Here is a 21884-nt window from a genome sequence, read left to right as displayed (position 1 = left end):
CCCCCCTTTTTTCCCAAAGTCTTCAGAGAAAAATGGTACCTCACTTGTGGGATACACTACATTTTCACAGTGAAGAATGACCAGTTTTTTGCGAAATGCCTGGCTGTAGTTTTTGAACCCTAGCTCTGCCAGCACCTAGGGAAACCTAGCAAACCTATTATTTTCTAACTAGACACTGAAGGGGAATCCAGGATGGGGTGACTTGTCTTGCTCTCACCAGGTTCTGTTACCTAGAATCCCTTGCAAACCTAAAAAATTGTCAAAAAAAACACATTTCCCTCACGTTTCTGTGGTGCAACGTTCTGGAATATGCGTGCATCCACAAAATTCCAAGCACCCCGCGTTCCCCAAAGACTTCCGATAAAAATTGTGCCTCACTTGTGTGGGTAGTGCTAGTGCCCACAACAGGAAACGGTGCAAAATGCAACTTGGATACACTTGTGTGGGTGTGGCAAGGGCTGGTGACAGTGAAAAGGCCAAAACATAAGGTTATAGCACAGAGAATTCTAAGCACTACATTTTCTTAGAAATACATTTTAGCCAATTCTACATTGGACACCAACACAAGTGAGGTATCATTTTACTCAGGAGATTAAGGGGCTATGGCAGCACAGTGATTCCACACAAAAATATGTGGAAAATGTGTTTTTTTCAGCTGAATTTGAGGTTTGCTGGGCATTCTAGGTATGGAAACGTTGGGGGATCCATGCAAGCCATACCTTATTGGACTCCCCCAGGTGTCTAGTTTTCAGAAATGTTTGAGTTTGGTAGTTTCCCAAGATGGCCACCGAGCCCGGGGCCAAAACCGCAGGTACCCCCAAAAGCAGGTAGTTTTGTTACAGGTAAGTACAATTTGGGTCATTTCCTGTTGCAGCCACTATGCCTACCCACACAAGTGAGGTACCATTTTTATTGGGAGACCTTGTGAAATGCTGGGTGGGAGGACATTTGTGGATCCACACAGATTCCAGAACTTTTCCACACAGAAATTTGAGAAAAAAGTGATTTTTTAGCTAAATTTGAGGTTTGCAGGGGATTCTGGGTAGGAGACAGTTGGGGACCCAGGCAAGCCATACCTTGCTAGACTCCCCCGGGTATCTTGTTTTTAGAAATATGTGGGTTTGGTAGGGTTCGTTAGACGGCCGCCTAGCCCGCGGCCAAAAACTCATGGGACCCTCCTTGCAAACACAGATTGGTTTGTGATAGGTAATTTTGATCTCCCCTCACTAGGTTTTGAGCCGTTGCCTGTTGGGGGTCCTTGACCCACCCACGCGAGTGAGGTACCATTTTTATCGGGAACCTGAGTAAATGCTGGGTGGGAGGAAATTTGTGTATCTACGCAGATTCCAGAACTTTCCCACACAGAAATTTGAGAAAAAAGTGATTTTTGCAGTTAAATTTGAGGTTTGCAGGGGATTCTGGGAAGGAGAATGTTGGGTGACCCAGTCAATCCATACCTCGCTGGACTCCCCAGGGTGTCTATTTACAGAAAAGTGTGGGCTTGGTAGGTTTTCCTTGATGGCCGACTCATGGGACCCCCTTGCAAAATCAGGTTGGTTTGTGATAGGTAATTTTGATGTCGCCTCATTAGGTTTTTGGCCCTTCCCTGCAATGGGTGCTTGGCCCACCCTGACAAGTGAGGTACCATTTCTATTGGAATACTTGGGAAAATGCTAGGGGATAGGAAATGTGTTGTTTCTTTCTGCAGCATGAACATTTTGGCACATTAATACAAGGACATTGTGACAGTCACATTTTGAGGTTTGCAAGACATTGTGGGTGAGATAACTTTTTGGGATCCACAAGAGAGACATCACCATGTACTCCCATGGGTGTTTAGTTTATGACAATATCTATAGTTCGTAGGTTTTTCTTAGATGAAATGTACACCTTGGTAGAGAGACAAAAAAGCAAAGATTACTGCACCGCCATCTATTCCTCAAGCACTCACACATACTGGTTGGATTAGGCTCTAGGGCAAGTGATGGTTCTATATATAACATTTTACTAACAAGAGATTTCACAAAAATGAAATGCACTGTAAATAATTGAAAGGACACAAAACTGAACCAGTGACTCGCTGTTCGTGAGCTGTAAAGCCACGTAAAGGCCCCAGCCGCTTTACAGGCCATTCACATACCTTTCATACGTGATATACACAAGACCATTCACACCACCAGGCACAAAACCAACACATTACAGCATTCACAAAAAGGGACAAGGTACACCCTGCTTGAAAAAGATAGAAAAGACAAATATTTCTGCACAACCACCTATTCATCAAGCACACATACATACGGGTTGGATTTGGCACGATGGTGAATGACGGTTCAGTATATACAGTATGTACAGTTGTATTAACCTGAGATTTCACAAAAATGAAATGCACTGTTAATAATTGAAAGGACGAGAAACTGAACCATTGACTGACAGATTGTGAGCTGTAAATCCAAGACAAGGCACCAACCTCGTTCATGCCATTCTTACACCTTTCACGCGTGTGACACATACAAAAGCATTCACACCGCCAGCCACGGGCCCTGCACATTACAACACTCACACTAGCAGACAGCGCCATTCAAGGGCCCTTCACTTTCACCCGCCCACATTCCTGACACAGTAACCACACCAGCTCACGGATTGTGTGGAGTGACATTTAGCTAGCAGTGTGTGTAGTGACCAGCAGCAAGTCACTACTCACACACTGCCAGCCAAGCACCAGTCCACGTACACTGCCAGGAAAGGACCAGTCCACGCACACCACCAGCCAAGTGCCAATCCACACACACTGCCAGCCAGGCACCAGCCCCCTCACTGCCAGCCAAGCACCAGTCAACGTACACCGCTAGCCAAGTGTCAGTCCACGCACACTTCCAGACAAGCGCCAATCCACACACACCACCAGCCAAGCACCAGTTTACTCACCGCCAGCCAAGCGCCAGTCCACGCACACCCCCAGCCAAGTGCTAATCTATGCACACCGTCAGCCAATTGCCAATCCACAAACACAGCCAGCCAAGCACCAGTCCATGCACACCACCAGCCAAGCCCCAATCCACTCACCACCAGCCAAGCACAAGTCCATGTACATAACCGGCTAAGCACCAATCCACGCACACCGCCAGCCAAGCACCAGTCCATGCACACCACCAGCCAAGCGCTAGTCCGCTCACCACCAGCCAAATGCCAATCCACGCACACAGCCAGCCAAGCGCCAGTACACTCACCACCAGCCAAGCACCAGTCCACTCACACCCCCAGCCAAGCGCCAACCCACGCACAGCACCAGCCAGCACCAGTCCAATCACTGACAGCCAAGCGCCAACCCACGCACAGCACCAGCCAAGCACCATTCCACTCACCGCCAGCCAAGCGCCAGTCCACGCACACTGCCAGCCAAGCGCCTGTCCAGGCACACCGTCATTACATTTTTTTTAACAAGAAAGAAAACACAAACCAATTGCAACTAGATACAAAACTATAACTACAAAAACAACAGCAGTAACTAAAGACATCATTCTATTGCCCAAGTGAAACTGAACAACCATATAAAACCATAAAGACCAGGCAGTACTCTATTAGATTCACGGTTGCTCCCAAAAACTCTTGTGACTGTGATATAATCTGAAACATGTGGGCACACACAGCCCAGGATTAGAAGTACAATTGGCACAGTGCATACGACTCTCATTCTGCATACCTCTTCACAAGCAGACTCTACATCTCTTACAGGGATTGTTTTTTTTGGGCGTGGGTGGAATTAAATCAGGAAAGTCCCGATCTTTCTTTCTAGCCACATCCCCCACCACTCCAACTCTAGGAAAACTTGTCTGTTCTACAACAACAACGCTGCCTATCACAGACTCCTGAAACTGAACAAAAGTCATCTTTGTTGCCAGAGAAAACTCTTTGAACACAACAAAAGCATTGAAGATATGGATGGTAAAATTCTCATACCAAATGTAAGCCTTATGAACAGCAGTGTAAGGTTCAACCTCTGATCTACTCTATCAACACCACCCATGTGCTTATTGTAGTCTACAATGCACACAGGTGTGGGCACTTCAGCAACCTGACCCCAAACAGTCACAGGTGAAGTAATCTCATCATGAATGGTAGTCAGCATGTACACATCCCTCCGGTCCACAAATTACACAGCTAGCAGTTTCTCACTACGCAAGGCACTGCACTGTCCTCTCTGAAGCTTTTTGCAAACAATCCCTTTTTGGTAACCGTTATGGTTAGAGCTGATTGTGCCACAAAATGCAGCATCCGAAGCAAAAGTAAATACCGATCACAACTCATAATTGCAGGAAATATGACCGTTGCCATCCAGGGACTGGTAAACCAATATGAAGCCAGGGATGGCTTCCTTATCAAGTCCATCAAAAGAGTTAAACCCAAAATATTCTTCATCTCATCCAGATTTGTGGGAGTCCCTTGAGTAGCTCTAGAGCGGGGCCTAAGTCTGGCATTGTTGCCCCTCAAAAAACTACTCAGCATACAAATTAGTCTGCTCAACAATCTCACCTAAAAATACATCATCCATGAACAACTGAAAAAACTGTAAAGGCAAAACATTTTTACAATCCACTCTATACCCTGCATCACCACTAAAGGAAGGCAACACCGGCTTCACCATGTTTGGGTCAACCCAGAGTCCATCCCTTCCAATAGGAAGCCTTAAAGCTCCAGGCTGCAATCCAGAAGCCTCTTGCACCATTAGCACATCAGTGTCCTCCTCTAAAACAGGCACTTCATCCGCACTGAGAGTATCTTCATCCGCACTGAGAGTAGCTTCATCATCCGATGATTCCATGTGGACAGAAAACTCACTGCCTGAATCTTCCCCTCCCTCCTCTCCCTCAGATGTACTGTCAGTATCATAATCCTGCTCAGAGAAAGATTCAAGAAGCATACCAACCACCTGATGAGCAGTAATTCTACAGCTAGCCATAATGCTTACTAATAAAAGTAACTTGTCAAACAAGTCAACAACAACAAACCCTTTGTAAAAAAAGACATAAACAAATTGTAGCTTTATCACAAAGACCTATATAATCCAACACTATACCACTCACTTGCCAGAAGCGTCTAGACTCCCCACCACCTACTCTGCACAGACACAGTAAGGACCAACAGTATCCCACCAAAAAAGAAAACAAAAAAAGGAAATTACAGATAAGACAACGCAAAACACATCACAACGAATTTCATGCACAAAACAGTAACTAAATAAGCTTCTATTATGACACCACTTAAAAAAAATTAATTCATGCATACATTAATACTCAATTAGAGTAAACAAATTGGAAATGTTTTTCTTAACAAAAAAATGCAACTACAACTATGCAAAACTGCAGATCAACCACTGCCAAAACAGCAAACAAGAATCAAAAGCTTTGCATTAGAGTAAAAAGGAGAAAAAAACATTACAATCACATATGCAAATAATGCACTAGTTCACACACTATCCACCAGCCAAGCAAAGGTAGTAGGTGGGCTTAAAGGCATAAGGCTGATCTGTCCCCGCGGGGAGCAGAAACAGCCAAAAGATTCACCATCATAAATGGGGAGCGACCTTTGCCCAAGGGGTCACTCCCGAAAATCCACATTTAAAAAGCTCTGGTGTCTAGTGGCTCTTCCCCTCAGGGGACAGATGGACCTGAAAACATATGGCCGATCTGCCCCCAAAGGGGTGCGACCCTTGCCCAAGGGGCCGCTCCCAACAATTAGAAAACAAACCCTGGTGGCCTAGTGGGCATACAATAAAATGTATTGTTTATATGGGTCGATCTGCCCATCAAGGGGATCAAAAATGGCCCAAATAAATGCTTCCCAAAGGGCAGCAACCCTTGCCCAAGCTGCAGCTCCCAAACAACACTAAAACAATCCCTGGTGTGTAATGGCTTCTGCCCCCCTTGGGGCAGATTGATCTAGACTCACAAGGCCGATCTGCCCCCAAGGGGAGCAGAAACATCAAAAATAAATGATCCCCAAAGGGAGCGACCCTTGCCCAATGGGCCGCTCCCCGACACATAAAGGGCATTAAAAAAAAATTCTGGTGGCCCAGTGGGCACATACATAATTATTAATATTTTTTATTTAACGCATCTGCCCCCCCAGGGGGGCAGAACCAACTTAACACATTGCTCCCCCAAGGGGAGCAACCCCTGCCTAAGCGGCTGCTCCTCAAAAGACAAAAAGGACATTAAAAAAATCCATGGCGGACCAGTGGCACATACATATATTTTTTACGCCTATCTGCCACCCCCCCAAAGGGGGGCAGAACAAAGTAAAAACATTGCTCCCCCAGGGGACACAACCCTTGCCCATGGGTCCACTCCCCAAAACAAAATGGCCATTTAAAAATTAAATCCCTTTTGGCCCAGTGGGCACATATACATAATATATATATATATATATATATATATATATATATATATATATATATATATATATATATATATATATATATATATATATATATATATATATATATATATATATATTACCTACTGGCGGTTGCCAGTAGGTAGTTATAGTTAGGATTTTTTTCAATGTTAAATCTCAAAATTCTATTTGGAATAACTTTGGGGCCGGTTGACGAATGTGACTGAAAATTTCCTCAAAATGGCCTTGCAGCGTTCCGGTCCTTCCCTGAAAGTTTGGGGGGGATTCGTCAAGCGGGGGCTGAGATAAAAGGGGTCCCAAAATGCGTTTTCCCCATGTTAATTTCCTTAGGGCGGTCGATTTCACTTTTAGCCCGAACGGCTGAATGGATTTCCACCAAACTTGGCAAAATTGTAGGGACTGGTAGCCCAATATGCCTTTGCGATGTCTCATGATGTGTGCTCCAGTGGTTTTTGAGTAATTTAGGTTCATAAGAATATATATATCTATGGCAGAGCCCCGGTACGCGCCCCGGGGAGCGCTCCGGGCGCGCCACGCGAGGTGCGCACGGAAAGCTGATTGGCTCTCGAGTGTCTGTAAACATTTGAACCAGTCCGGAGCGGCCGCCATCTTGTGTCTCGGTAAAATCGAGACACAAGAGGTGGCCAAAACAAAGGGGGAAATGACCATAAGGCGTCAGGGATAGACTGACCCCCTAGGTTTGATGTGGGGGCTATAAAAGGCCCCGCCGGGCATTTAAAATATATATATTTTTTTCGTTTTGCGCGGGGGGAGCGCCCGGTACGCGCACCGGGGAGCGGACCGGGGAGCGTACTATGAGAAAAAAAGAATGACAGAGTTTTTAAAAAATGCAGCCTTTTTTTAGAAATTGGAGATAGTTCTAATAAGAACTTTTTTTTTTCTTCTTTTTGTTGTTTTATATATTTTTTTGTTTTTTGAACATTTTGTACTTTTTTTTTGGCTTTTCAAAACAGTTTTATATTTTTTTTGTATTTTTTTAGGGGGAGAAACAAAAAAAAGGGAATTGAAACTGGCTCAACTGGAACAAAAAAACAAAAACCACAAAAAATTACTTCTTTTTGGGGCACTTGTGATTGTCACCTGCAAGGACGATGAGCTTTACGCTCTTTTCACCATAGGCGATAAGCTTGCCACATGCAGTACAAGTGATTTTAAAATCACCAAATCGTGGCTGAATACAAGGCATCATCTCTGATGTTTCTGGTCCCGATGAAGTGGGTTTGTTTCTTTGGGAGGTGGTCCTTGAAGACTGGGGGAGGTTACTGGCCAGTTCCCTGAGCTCTGCACGAGAATAGTTGTTAGGGTGCTTACGGATCATATGTCAAATCATGGTATTGTTACCAAAGGAATATTTTTTGTTTGGGTTGCCCCTTGAGAGTTGTTCCTTACAGATTAGGCAAGTTACCAAATTCACTTTTTTCTTGCCTTCTGGGAGTGAAAAAAACTCCCATACAATGTGTGACTTGGGCTTGTATGGGGTATTTTGTTCAGGCAGCCATCTTCCACCATCCTCCTCTTCCTCTTCCTCCTCCTCCTCTTGTTGACCACCAATTTAATCTTGAGGTGGTCCTCTTGGTGGTTGTGGTGGTGGTGGTGGGGCAGATGCACCAGCTGCTGCTGCTACTGAAGCCATTATAAAGATCAAAAAGGTACAGAGAGGTACAAACAGGTCTTCCGAAGTCAAAGGACAAAGTCAGAATAAGGAAAAAAGGTGAGATCTTTCATCATTGTGATTGTATCTAAGGTTATATTAGAGTCTGAAGAGGTTCATCGTATTATCACATGAATGATATCATCAGTGATGTGATCAGTAATGTCAAAGGAGATGTCATCAGTGATGTCATTTGAGATGTCATCAGTGATGTCATCAGTGATGTCACTGACGATGTCATGAATGATGTAATATGTGACATCATCAGCAGTGGATTGCGGGTGCGTGATATATAGTTAGTGCAACTAACTATATATGGAATTTCATTGGTTTTATATCAATAAAATGTCCAGCTAACTATATATGGTCTCTAACCTATGGTTTTTTCAGTGAATATATATATATATATTATTTTTTTAAGTTGCCAAAGGGGCCGCTCCCTAAAACAAAAAGGTCAATTAAAAGAAATAAAATGGGCATTCCTGCTGCAAGATCGTGCCCCAGGCACAATAGTGCCACAGGAATGACATCGAAGGAAAGGAAAAGCCTTCCTTTCCTCCGAAGCATTTTAAAAAGTACCCCCAACCCTCCTCATGGAGAAACTCACCTCCTCTTCACTGGATGCACTGGAAGCAAATGGCTTTCAGTTCATACGGTAATCCTCTAATGATGCCAGCACGCCTCGTGTGCTGACGTCATTGGATGAAGTGGAGGGAGGGTGTGGCGGGCAGGGGAAGGTCTTCCTCTCCATTTCCAGGTGGGGGCAGCTTCAAGGGCGACCCACGGGGGAGCGCCAGCGCTTCCCCCATCGATGGGTCCTAGGATGGCCGGGAGACGTCCCACGCACATGCCCACCGTGACGTCGGATGGCTCCGGGTCATCCGGCGCATGGGAAGGGTTAAATCAAGCAATAGTCCATATTAAATTAAAAGCAGCCAGGGTCAAACCAATTCTGAAAAAACTTTAGGCAGATCCCAAGGAGCACAGTAATTATTGCCCTATTTTTCTTCCTCCTTATTTTGGAAAGGTTTTTTCTCATCTGTCTCCTGTCTTTTGGAATGAACTCCCTTTGCAGCTTTGTATGTTCATGGAACACAGTTTCATAGGGGGCTAAAAACATGGCTCATATGACCCTTTCCTCCTACTGTCAGTCGTCTAGCTTTTCCTTCACTCATGTTCGCAAGCACTTTGAGACCCCAAGGTGAGATGTGCGCTCAATAAAATCTTATGATTTATGACTACTGGAAAGTAGAGAGGAGAAATTGTTGAGGATTCATCATAGACACTACCTTCATGTGTCTGTGTTGCTTGCTCATGGGCCTTATTGGATTCAACTCGATGAATAAATACTTCATTCTTATTTATCAAATATGACTATTTGAACCATCTTTACCACAGTTATGCACTGAGTAACTATTGCCCTATTTTTCTTCCTCCTTATTTTGGAAAGGTACTCGAGTCCCTGGTTAACAAACAACTCACAAACTATTTCAAAAGCCACAGACTGTTGGACCCCTCTTAATCAGTGTTTCGGGCTGCCCACAGCACTGAATCCTCACTGGTGGAGGTAGTCGACAATATAAGATTTCCCAGGACAAAGGGCAGTGAGCAATGCTTGTCCTATTAGACCTGTTGTCTGCTTTTGATACCATCTCCCACAGTATTTTAGAACCATGACTGTAGAAGATGGGAGTCAGGGGAATAGCCCTAGACTGGCTATGAAACTATCTAATTGATCAAACTTCCACCGTACAACTTGACACCCTGGTCTCATGTAGTTGGTTGGTAGATAAGGAAGTCCCCCAGGGATCCATTCTAACTCCCATGCTTTTCAATCTCTATGTGCCACTCCTGGCCAAGTGATCGGATCCAATGGGTTCATTATAATGGCATATGCTGATGACACCCAGCTATTGGTCACTCTTGGTCCCAATCCAAGTGACATCAGACTCAGATTTAAAAACTGCATGACCCACATTAACAACTGGATTCAAACCAACCACCTTCAACTCAATGCCAGTAAGACAGAGGAGGTCATCCTTTTCGGGAAGGCGCATAAATTCTGGTCCAACAACTTGTGGCCTCAGAGCCTTGGCCCCTGTCCATCCCCCAAACACATGATACGTAACCTTGCAGTAAAGATCGACAACAAGATGTCAATGAAACATCATGTAAACCATATAATGAGCACTTGCTATGGACTAATGTGTAGTCTATATAAGATATTTCAATGGATTGCAGTAGATTCAAGGAAACAGCTTATCCAGGGTCTTATTATAAGTCAGCTCCATTACAGAAATGCCCTGATGGCTTCCAGTACTGAAGAGCCTTTCACCAGACCCCAAATCTTGCAGAACACTGCCGCTAAACTGGTGCTACATCTTCCATCACGGTCCCCGTCTGCAACTAGTCTGAAAGCTCTTTACTGGCTCCCCATCAGGAAACAAATCATTTTCAAGATCATCAGTCTGGTACATAAGACCATGTATGGAAAAGGGCCAAGCTGCCTCGCCCAAAAACTCAACTGGTACTTACCTAATGGGATGCTAGGTCAGGAACAAGACATCTTCTTACCCCCCTCAGGATTTGCACCACCAGGAATGGTAGTAGATCTTTTTTCTCATCTGTCTCCTGTCTTTTGGAATGAACTACCTTTCCAGCTTCGTATGTTCATGGAACACAGTTTCGTAGGCGGCTAAAAACATGATCTTTTGACCCTTTCCTCCTACTGTCAGTCGTCTAGCTTTCCCTTCACTGGTGTTCGCAAGCACTTTGAGACCCCCAGGTGAGATGTGCGCTCAATAAAATCTTATGATTTATGACTACTGGAAAGTAGAGAGGAGAAGATGTTGAGGATTCATCAGAGACACTACCTTCATGTGTCTGTGTTGCTTGCTCGTGGGCATTATTGTATTCAACTCGATGAATAAATACTTCATTCTTATTTATCAAATATGACTATTTGAACCACCTTTACCACAGTTATGCACTGAGTTCTAATACTGTGCATTTACTAAACCTGCAAAGCCACACAAAGTGGCTTTGCGTGGCTTAGTAAATGCCAAAAAATGGTTGTGCATCAGAGCTGTGCCACAAAAGTGATGCGAACCAGCACCAAATCATAGTAAATCTGGGCCCCAAGAAGAATTGTGATCACCGCCCCATGAAATCTCCCAGTTAATAACCAATAACGCAGGTTTAAAGTTGGTGAAGGGTAAAGTCCCCAGGGAGTCGAGCTTTATCGCTTAAAATGTTGGCATTATAGTTGTATTGTATTGTATTGTATATTGGATTTATATAGCGCTTATCACACAGGGGTCTCTAAGCGCTTGCCTTGGGAACCCGTCCTGGCTTTTCCCTGTGAGATAGCCCCTACAGGGCATCCCCGAGGTGAAAGCCAGGCATCCCGCCGCAGGGGGGCCGTTGTGGAGATTAAGCAAGCTTAATGCCCAGAGTTGCAGAGTGTGAACCCATGATTAGGTCAGGCACCGAAGCGAGAAGTATCGAGTCCCTGGACATTTGAGCTCAAGACCCTGCTGCGTCGGGAATTGAACCCTGGTCCCAGGTCTGACCTCTGCTTCAGGGTCTGCCTGCTCTAACCAGTGAGCCACACTTCTCCAGTTGCCCAGAAGTACTATGAAGACGCCCTAGAGCCTTTATATGCCAAACGTTTCATCCAGTAGCGAACTGTGTATTATTAATATGATTCTTTACAGAATGTCTTTTTTTAGCTGGCTGTAGTATTTACTGTATATAATCAATGTAGAGTTGTCATATATCTTTGCATCTCCCTTTGTGCCTTGAAATCCCACTTTAGTGCCAATTCACGTCATTGATTAACCACTTGGTTTGTCCATTGATCCCTTATTTGCAAATGTTTCTTGGATAACGAATGAGTTTTTCACAAGTTCTCTGTACTACACATGTGTAGCTTAGAATGAACTGCATTACTTATTTTTTTTTCTTATTGTGCTGACTCATTTATCTGGATTTGTGTATAGAGCTGCGTTACACCTAGGATGCTTCTGGGTGCTAGACTGTTAAAGATGCAAGAAGTTCAACTTACACAAGACGGAAGAGTCCTGGCAGATGCAAGGCTGAAACTACAACTTGCAATCTTTCATCACTTCCATGTTGTCTGTGGATGTAGTTAAAAACATAATTACAAACCCGTTTCCAGAAGTTTCTTACAGTGAACATGATCACCTTATTTTAGCAGATGAAGCATTTGCCTGTTGAATAATTCTGGACGCTGTAGGCCCACGATTCTAGCCCCAAACCGTTTGTGAACTCTCTCATTCGAATTGGGCAGATCCTATGGACATCATTAGTGCATTTCCCTTTTTTTAGACAATGTGGCAGTCTGTTGTTTTTCTCACTTGGAGGACACAACATGCAGACCACCTGGTCAACTAGCTGTTCAGCAAAATAGAGAGTAGCATTTATTGTGGGGCTAAGAGGGAGACAGGTACGTCGATTGACCTTGCTTCTGGCAAGTGCAGTCCTTAGATGCACCCCACCTACACATAGTTCAACAGCTCGAAAAAGTTCTCAATTCAAGTGACGCTGCTCACCAAGATCTGGAGTTTGCATAGGTTGCGTGAGCTGGTGGTGTTTACGTAACAATCCATGTCTGCACATGCCCACTCAGGAGGTCACAGGCTGACCTCGTCAGTTGTAACCCAGGGTGCAAGGTATGGCTTCATGTTCCACGGTGTCTTCAGAAAGGTTAGAGAAAGAATACTGCAAGAACATATGTATGTTCTAAATTCTGTGTAATGTTTAACGTGGAAGAGCTCATAGCAACGTAACATGGGCATAATGAATTCACTTACATCCCTTTGCACTAAGGGGGCCTTTAATAATTTCCTGACTTTTTCATACTATTTTAATTTATAAAAAGTGGTGACATTAAAATATTTGCTGTTGTACAGATGCACTCTCCTAAAAACACTGGCAAGTGGACACAATTATACCAAGAACAGAGCACCTCCTTTATAAGGAATTGGTGTAGGGCAGCATCCCAAGTCTTCTTGCTTACTGCCCTACACCGATGTGAAAGGGCAGGTGTCTAGTGGCTCTGCCCCCCAGGACACAGATGCACCTGAAAACATATGGCCGATCTGCCCCCAAAGGGGTGCGACCCTTGCCCAAGGGGAATCTCCCAACAATACGAAAACAAACCTTGGTGGCCTAGTGGGCATACAATAAAATGTATTGTTTATATGGGTCGATCTGCCCATCAAGGGGATCAAAAATGGCCCAAATAAATGCTTCCCAAAGGGCAGTAACCCTTGCCCAATCTGTAGCTCCCAAACAACACTAAAACAATTCCTGGTGTGTAATGGCTTCTGCCCCCCTTGGTGCAGATTGATCTAGACTCACAAGGCCGATCTGCCCCCAAGGGGGGCAGAAACGTCAAAAATAAATGATCCCCAAAGGGACCGACCCTTTCCCAATGGGCCGCTCCCGACACATAAAGGGCATTAAAAAAAAGAAATTCCTGGTGGCCCAGTGGGCACATACATAATTATTAATATTTTTTAATTAACGCATCTGCCCCCCCCCCAGGGGGGCAGAACCAACTTAACACATTGCTCCCCCAAGGGGAGCAACCCCTGCCTGGTGGACCAGTGGCACATACATATATTTTTTACGCCTATCTGCCACCCCCCAAAGGGGGGCAGAACAAAGTAAAAACATTGCTCCCCCAGGGAGACACAACCCTTGCCCAAGGGTCCACTCCCCAAAACAAAATGGCCATTTAAAAATAAAATCCCTGGTGGCCCAGTGGGCACATATACATATATATGTATATATCATTTTTTTAAGTTGATCTACCCCTCTCCCCCCCAAGTGGGGCAGAACAAAGTACAAACATTGCTCCCCCCAAGGTGAGCGACCCTTGCCAAAGGGGCCGCTCCCTAAAACAAAAAGGCCAATTAAAAGAAATAAAATTGGCATTCCTGCTGCAAGATCGTGCCCCAGGCACAATAGTGCAGCAGGAATGACATCGAAGGAAAGGAAAAGCCTTACTTTCCTCCGAAGCCTTTTAAAAAGTACCCCCCACCCTCCTCATGGAGAAAATCACGCCTCTTCCCTGGATGCACTGGAAGCAAATGGCGTTCAGTGCATACAGTAATCCTCTAATGATGCCAGCATGCCTCGTGTGCTGACGTCATTTGATGAAGTGGAGGGAGGGTGTGGCGGGCAGGGGAAGGTCTTCCCCTTCATTTCCAGGTGGGGGCAGCTTCAAGGGCGACCCACGGGTGAGCGCCAGCGCTTCCCCCTTTGGTGGGTCCTAGGTCGGCCAGAAGACGTCCCACGCACATGCCCACCGTGACGTCGGACGGCTCCGGGTCATCCGGCGCATGGAAAGGGTTAAATCAAGCAATAGTCCATATTAAATTCAAAGCAGCCAGGGTCAAACCAATTCTGAAAAAACTTTCGGCAGATCCCAAGGAGCACAGTAATTATTGCCCTATTTTTCTTCCTCCTTATTTTGGAAATGTTTTTTCTCATCTGTCTCCTGTCTTTTGGAATGAACTCCCTTTGCAGCAGCTTTGTATGTTCATGGAACACAGTTTCATAGGCGGCTAAAAACATAGCTCATTTGACCCTTTCCTCCTACTGTCAGTCGTCTAGCTTTCCCTTCACTGGTGTTGGCAAGCACTTTGAGACCCCCAGGTGAGATGTGCGCTCAATAAAATCTTATGATTTATGACTACTGGAAAGTAGAGAGGAGAGGTTGTTGAGGATTCATCATAGACACTACCTTCATGTGTCTGTGTTGCTTGCTCATGGGCCTTATTGGATTCAACTCGATGAATAAATACTTCATTCTTATTTATCAAATATGACTATTTGAACCATCTTTACCACAGTTATGCACTGAGTAACTATTGCCCTATTTTTCTTCCTCCTTATTTTGCAAAGGTACTCGAGTCCCTGGTTAACAAACAACTCACAAACTATTTCGAAAGCCACAGACTGTTGGACCCCTCTTAATCAGTGTTTAGGGCTGCCCACAGCACTGAATCCTCACTGGTGGAGGTAGTCAACAATATAAGATTTCCCAGGACAAAGGGCAGTGAGCAATGCTTGTCGTATTAGACCTGTTGTCTGCTTTTGATACCATCTCCCACAGTATTTTAGAACCATGACTGTAGAAGATGGGAGTCAGGGGAATAGCCCTATTAAACTATCTAATCGATCAAACTTCCACTGTACAACTTGGCACCCTGGTCTCATGTAGTTGGTTGGTAGATAAGGAAGTCCCCCAGGGATCCATTCTAACTCCCATGCTTTTCAATCTCTATGTGCCACTCCTGGCCAAAGTGATCGGATCCAATGGGTTCATTACAATGGCATATGCTGATGACATCCAGCTACTGGTCACTCTTGGTCCCAATCCAAGTGACATCAGACTCAGATTTAAAAACTGCATGACCTACATTAACAACTGGATTCAAACCAACCACCTTCAACTCAATGCCAGTAAGACAGAGGAGGTCAACCTTTTCGGGAAGGCACATAAATTCTGGTCCAACAACTTGTGGCCTCAGAGCCTTGGCCCCTGTCCATCCCCCAAACACATGATACGTAACCTTGCAGTAAAGATCAACAACAAGATGTCCATGAAACATCATGTACACCATATAATGAGCACTTGCTATGGACTAATGTGTAGTCTACATAAGATATTTCAATGGATTGCAGTAGATCCAAGGAAACAGCTTATCCAGGGTCTTATTATAAGTCGGCTAGATTACAGAAATGCCCTGATGACTTCCCGTACTGAAGAGCCTTTCACCAGACCCCAAATCTTGCAGAACACTACCGCTAAACTGGTGCTACATCTTCCATCACGGTCCCCGTCTGCACCTAGTCTGAAAGCTCTTTACTGGCTCCCCATCAGGTAACAAATCATTTTCAAGATCATCAGTCTGGTACATAAGACCATGTATGGAAATGGGCCAAGCTGCCTCGCCCAAAAACTCAACTGGTACTTACCTAATGGGATGCTAGGTCAGGAACAAAACATCTTCTTACCCCCCTCAGGATTTGCACCGCCAGGAATGGTAGTAGATCTTTTTTCTCATCTGTCTCCTGTCTTTTGGAATGAAATACCTTTCCAGCTTCGTATGTTCATGGAACATAGTTTCGTAGGCGGCTAAAAACATGATCTTTTGACCCTTTCCTCCTACTGTCAGTCATCTAGCTTTCCCTTCACTGGTGTTCGCAAGCACTTTGAGACCCCCAGGTGAGATGTGCGCTCAATAAAATCTTATGATTTATGACTACTGGAAAGTAGAGAGGAGAAGATGTTGAGGATTCATCAGAGACACTACCTTCATGTGTCTGTGTTGCTTGCTCGTGGGCATTATTGGATTCAACTCGATGAAGAAATACTTCAGTCTTATTTATCAAATATTACTATTTGAACCATCTTTAAAACAGTTATGCACTGAGTTCTAATACTGTGCATTTACTAAACCTGCAAAGCCACACAAAGTGGCTTTGCGTGGCTTAGTAAATGCCAAAAAATGGTTGTGCATCAGAGCTGTGCCACAAAAGTGATGCGAACCAGCACCAAATCATAGTAAATCTGGGCCCCAAGAAGCATTGTGATCACCGCCCCATGACATCTCCCAGTTAATAACTAATAACGCAGGTTTAAAGTTGGTGAAGGATAATGTCCCCAGCAAGTCGAGCTTTATCGCTTAAAATGTTGGCATTATAGTTGCCCAGAAGTACTATGAAGACGCCCTAGAGCCTTCATATGGCAAACGTTTCATGCAGTAGCGAACTGTGTACATTATTCTGATTCTTTACAGAATGTATCTTTGTAGCTGGCTGCAGTATTTACTGTATATAATCAATGCAGAGTTGTAGTGTATCTTTGCATCTCCCTTTGTGCCTTGAAATCCCACTTTAGTGCCAATTCACGTCATTGATTAACCACTTGGTTTGCCCATTGATCCCTTAATTGCAAATGTTTCTTGGATGACGAATGAGTTTTTCACAAGTTCTCTGTACTACACATATGTAGCTTAGAATGAACTGCATTACTTATCTTTTATTTCTTATTGTGCTGACTCATTTATCTGGATTTGTATATAGAGCTACGTTACACCTAGTAAGCTTCTGGGTGCTAGACTGTTAAAGATGCAAGAAGTTCAACTTACACAAGACGGAAGAGTCCTGCCAGATGCAAGGCTGAAACTACAACTTGCAATCTTTCATCACTTCCATGTTGTCTGTGGTTGTAGTTTAAAACATAATTACAAACCAGTTTCCAGAAGTTTCTTACAGTGAACATGATCACCTTATTTTCGCAGATGGAGCATATGCCTGTTGAATAATTCTGGACGCTGTAGGCCCACGATTCTAGCCCCAAACCGTTTGTGAACTCTCTCATTCGAATTGGGCAGATCCTATGGACATCATTAGTGCATTTCCCTTTTTTTAGACAATGTGGCAGTCTGTTGTTTTTCTCACGTGGAGGACACAACATGAAGACCACCTGGTCAACTAGCTGTTCAGCAAAATAGAGAGTAGCATTTAATGTGGGGCTAGGAGGGAGACAGGTACATCGATTGACCTTGCTTCTGGCAAGTGCAGTCCTTAGATGCACTCCACCTACACATAGTTCAACAGCTGGAAAAAGTTCTCAATTCAAGTGACGCTGCTCACCAAGATCTGGAGTTTGCAAAGGTTGCGTGAGATGGTGGTGTTTACGTAACAATTCACGTCTGCACATGCCCACTCAGGAGGTCACAGGCTGACCTCGTCAGTTGTAACCCAGGGTGAAAGGTATTGCTTCATGTTCCACGGTGTCTTCAGAAAGGTTTGAGAAAGAATACTGCAAGAACCTATGTATGTTCTAAATTCTGTGTAATGTTTAACGTGGAAGAGATCATTGAAAAGCAACATGGGCATAATGACTTCACTTACATCCCTTTGCACTAAGGGGGCCTTTAATAATTTCCTTACTTTTGCGTACTATTTTAATTTATAAAAAGTAGTGAAATTAAAATATTTGCTGTTGTACAGATGCACTCTCCTAAAAACACTGGCAAGTGGACACAATGATACCAAGAAAAGAGCACCTCCTTTATAAGGAAATGGCGCAGGGCAGCGTCCCAAGTCTTCTTGCTTACTGCCCTACACCGATGTGAAAGGGCAGCAGTGCACCATACTAATGAAATGCGGGGCCTTCCTTTCTTTTTCCCTGCGCTTGTGCACAATTTGCTACCTAGCGACAACGTAGGAGGTTTCCTTTGTGCAGGAAGGGACAGGAAGAGATGTGTTTTCCTCTTTCTATGTGTGCTGCAGATGCAGCACAAATGGAAAGAGGAAAAAACAAGCAGAAATATAATTATTTCTCCTCGTTGCGCCTGCCCTGGGGAGGTGTAAGGTTTGGCAATGCTCCAGGTTCGCGTGACATCATAATCCATGGTTGATGCTTGGGAAAACCCACCACAATGCCCATTGAACGCCACCTCTACACAGAGTGAGGCAACGCAGCGACTTGCCTTCCTTTCCTTACTCCATATCTGTGAGGCCATGCAAGGGGGGCTTGGGGGAGGGCAGACGACCCCTGGGAGGTCTCCTCCCCCGGGCTGTTTGGGAGGTTTGGGTGGGGGTGCTTTTTCGAGCAGTTTCCATTTGGGCTTCTTTTGGGCTATTTTTTGGTTGCTTTTGGAGCCCAGCCTATAAATGGGCGGGGCTCCTCCTCCCGGGCACCATTTTAGGCTTAGGTGACCTGGTGGCCGGTTGTTTTTGCAGCTAGTTTTTGTCGGTGTTATTTGTAGGTCTTTTCAGTCTCGAATTTGTAGAGATTGTCTATTCAGGTTCGTGATGGCTGGTGAAGATTATCGAGTGCTTGAGGCAATTCGTCTGCTTAGCGAGGCGGGCCGCTTGGATTTGGTTATAGGCGAGCGAGAGCAGGCCGAGCCCCTACGTCCCCAGGTGTGGCATCGGCAAGGGTGTCGGCGGCCGTGGCGGCATGTTATTCCCCTAAACGTCAGCGGCAGGAGGCGGTAAGTGAAAGGGGCCGCTCCAGAACTAGGAGAGCGGGCGCGAGGGCGCGCCGGGGGAGTGGTTCGGGGCCTTCTGAACCGGCGGGTGGGTTGGGGCTTTCTGTTGGTGGACCTGGTTTGGTGGGTGAGTTTCAGCCGGTACCGGTTGAGGTATCAGCGGTAACTGTACGTGACAGGGCTGCCTCAGCTCCTGTTTTGCGAGGTCGTCGTGCCTCTAGACAGCGTGGTTGCACGCGCCGCTCTGCCTCGGCCTCTGCGGTGGCGGTTACTGAAGTCATTAGCGGGGGAGGGGTGGAGGCCATTTTGGAGCGCGAGGCAGTGGCGTCTCGACCGTTTCAGGGCGGTCAGGTTAATATTGTGTCTGAGGTGTTCTCTCAGAGTGGTCTCAGGCAGGCTGATTTTTCGGCGCCTGGGGAAGTTCAAAATGACATTTTGCTTACACCTTCGCACACGCAGCACGTTTCCTTACCTGCTGGTCCTTCAATTTCTGATTTGTCTGGGTATGTTGGGGGTGGTGCCGCAGATACGGGTCAAGTTAGCCCCTTATTGTTTTCTCCTGCTGTCTCTATTAGGGGTGAAGTAGTTTCTGTTTGCAGTGGTTCGTTGGGTGAGGGTGAGTGGGCACAGATGGGAGGTTTTGAGGGTGTTGGGCGTGTGGAAGGGTCTTTTCCTGTGCGGGGATCCTTTGAGTGAGGGTCACTCTGTAGCCAGGTTTAGGTCTTTGGGCGGTTTGGATGTCTTACCTTCTTGGGGGGAGGGGCGTAGGGATGCCTCTTTTCGGCAGAAGAGTGGGAGCCTTGGGGTATGCCTGCTGTGTCTGGTGTGTTACAGTTTCCAGTTTTGCAAGTGGGTGGGAGGGATAGGGTCTCGGGTGCCTTGGGGGGGTCGGGGGTTCAGGGTTCCCTGGTTCAGGGCCCTGCTTCGGAGTTTATTCAGGCTCTGTTAGATTGTAGTTCTGATGAAGAGGTATGTGCTCCTTCCCCTTCTCCCCCTAGGCTGAGCGCTGCTTTAAAAAGGAAAGGCCCGGTTGGTTCTGTTGTTTTTCAGGAGAGTGGTCAGGGTTTCGGTAGAGCGGTAGGTGATTTATCTTCGGTTCCTGGTGTTTTATGTAGTGAGGGACCCGGCACATCAGTCCGGCCTTTTTCTTCGCAGGTTAGAGATCGGCCTGGAGCAGCTGACTTGGCAGGGCGGCAGGCAGCCCAGTCACGCCAAGGTGAAGTGCGGGTGGAGCCTTGCGCGGCACATCCCATACCATTGAGGGATCCCGTCGTGGCCAACACAAGCAGGTTCAGCGCGACCTCGATGGCCCTGACGAGGGAAGTCAACACAGGCGGTTTAAGCAGGTCAAGCGCGACCTTACTAGCCTCATCGAGGGATTCCGGCGCTGTTCATGAGAGCAGGTCATGCATGACTTCTCTTGTGCCACAAATTCTTCGAGGTTCTGATTTGGTTTTGCCGGTTGGACAAGCGGTTGTAAGTGGTAATAGTGGAGGAGGGTACCGGCGCGTACAGTTGGCCTCCCCGCCACAGTCACAGTTGAGGGCTGGTAAGGCCTGTGGTCGTTCTCAAACAGTTGCAAATGTTCAAAGTAATGTGGTGTTGCCTGCTCCTCCCCAGTTAGAGGAGTCGTTAATTTTGGATTATGATGAAGAAAGCCCTGAGGAGGGCGAAGTGCGGGAAGTTGTGTCTGGGGGGGGGGGGGGGGGGCATTCTCATGTCTCTCATAGTGTGTTACAGGCACCGGTGGTGCGGAGTCATGTGGAGTTGTCCAGACCACGAGTGCTCGGCCCCTCGGTGAGGGCTCCTCGGAGGGCGGATGACGGTTCACGTACGGCATGGAGGATGGAGCCAAGTCAGCCTCCTTTATTGCGCCCAGGTGAGAATGTGGAACATTCGGTGCAACTTAAAATGGTGTCTGTTGGGATTGGGGTGGACTTGGTTTCTGGTGATGCGGAGGGTAAGTTGTATAAGGGTCGCATTGTGAAGGACCAAAGTGTGGGTACAGCTGATGAGGATAAAGGAGTAAGTAATAAAGTGGACAGTGGTACTTCCACAGTTGGTTTGGACACGCCTAAAAACGTTTTGCATAGTAAAGAGTTGAAAATTAAAAAATTGCCCTATATGGGTGTTACTAAGCCCTTGGGGGCTCATTTAATGCTCAGCACAAAGGAACGGATATGGAATGGTGAGTATGTGGAACTGTTGAAATTATTGCACAGGGAGGTCCGGGCCAAAGAAGGCTCTAAGGAAGAGGAATACGAGTTGGCCAAGTGCCCTAAAGTTCCGCTTAATATTGAAAATTGGACGGCGGCCTTTTTAATCTATGCTAGCGTCTATTGTGAAAAGTTCCCTGAGCGCTGTGTTTCCTTGTTTAAATATATGGATGTTATTCGGAAAGCGCAGATAACCAGAAATGATTTTGCATGGGCGCAGTATGATGAAGAGTTCAGGGCGCGCATGGCTTGGGACCCGGAGGCAAAATGGGGGGAGTTGGACACGGATCTTTGGCAGCATACTATGGGTTCCTCTGCTAGTGGTAAGACTATTTTTACTGCTAGTGGTTTTCCTTTAGTTTATCGCCCCTTTCAGGCGCGACCCACCCGGGGAGGGGTGGGGGCCAGTTCGCCAGCGCAGTCCAGTTCAGGCACATGTTGGGATTTCAATAAAGGGGCGTGTAATAGAGAATATTGCAGGTTCCGGCATGAATGTTCCCAATGTGGCAGGAAAAATCTCCCTTTGTCGAGATGCTGGGG

The sequence above is a fragment of the Lissotriton vulgaris genome, chromosome 4_1 (assembly GCF_964263255.1).
Source record: "Lissotriton vulgaris chromosome 4_1, aLisVul1.2, whole genome shotgun sequence".
Lineage (NCBI taxonomy): Eukaryota > Metazoa > Chordata > Amphibia > Caudata > Salamandridae > Lissotriton > Lissotriton vulgaris.
The sequence above is the reverse complement of the archived record's forward strand: the minus strand, read 5'-3'. Positions refer to the sequence as shown.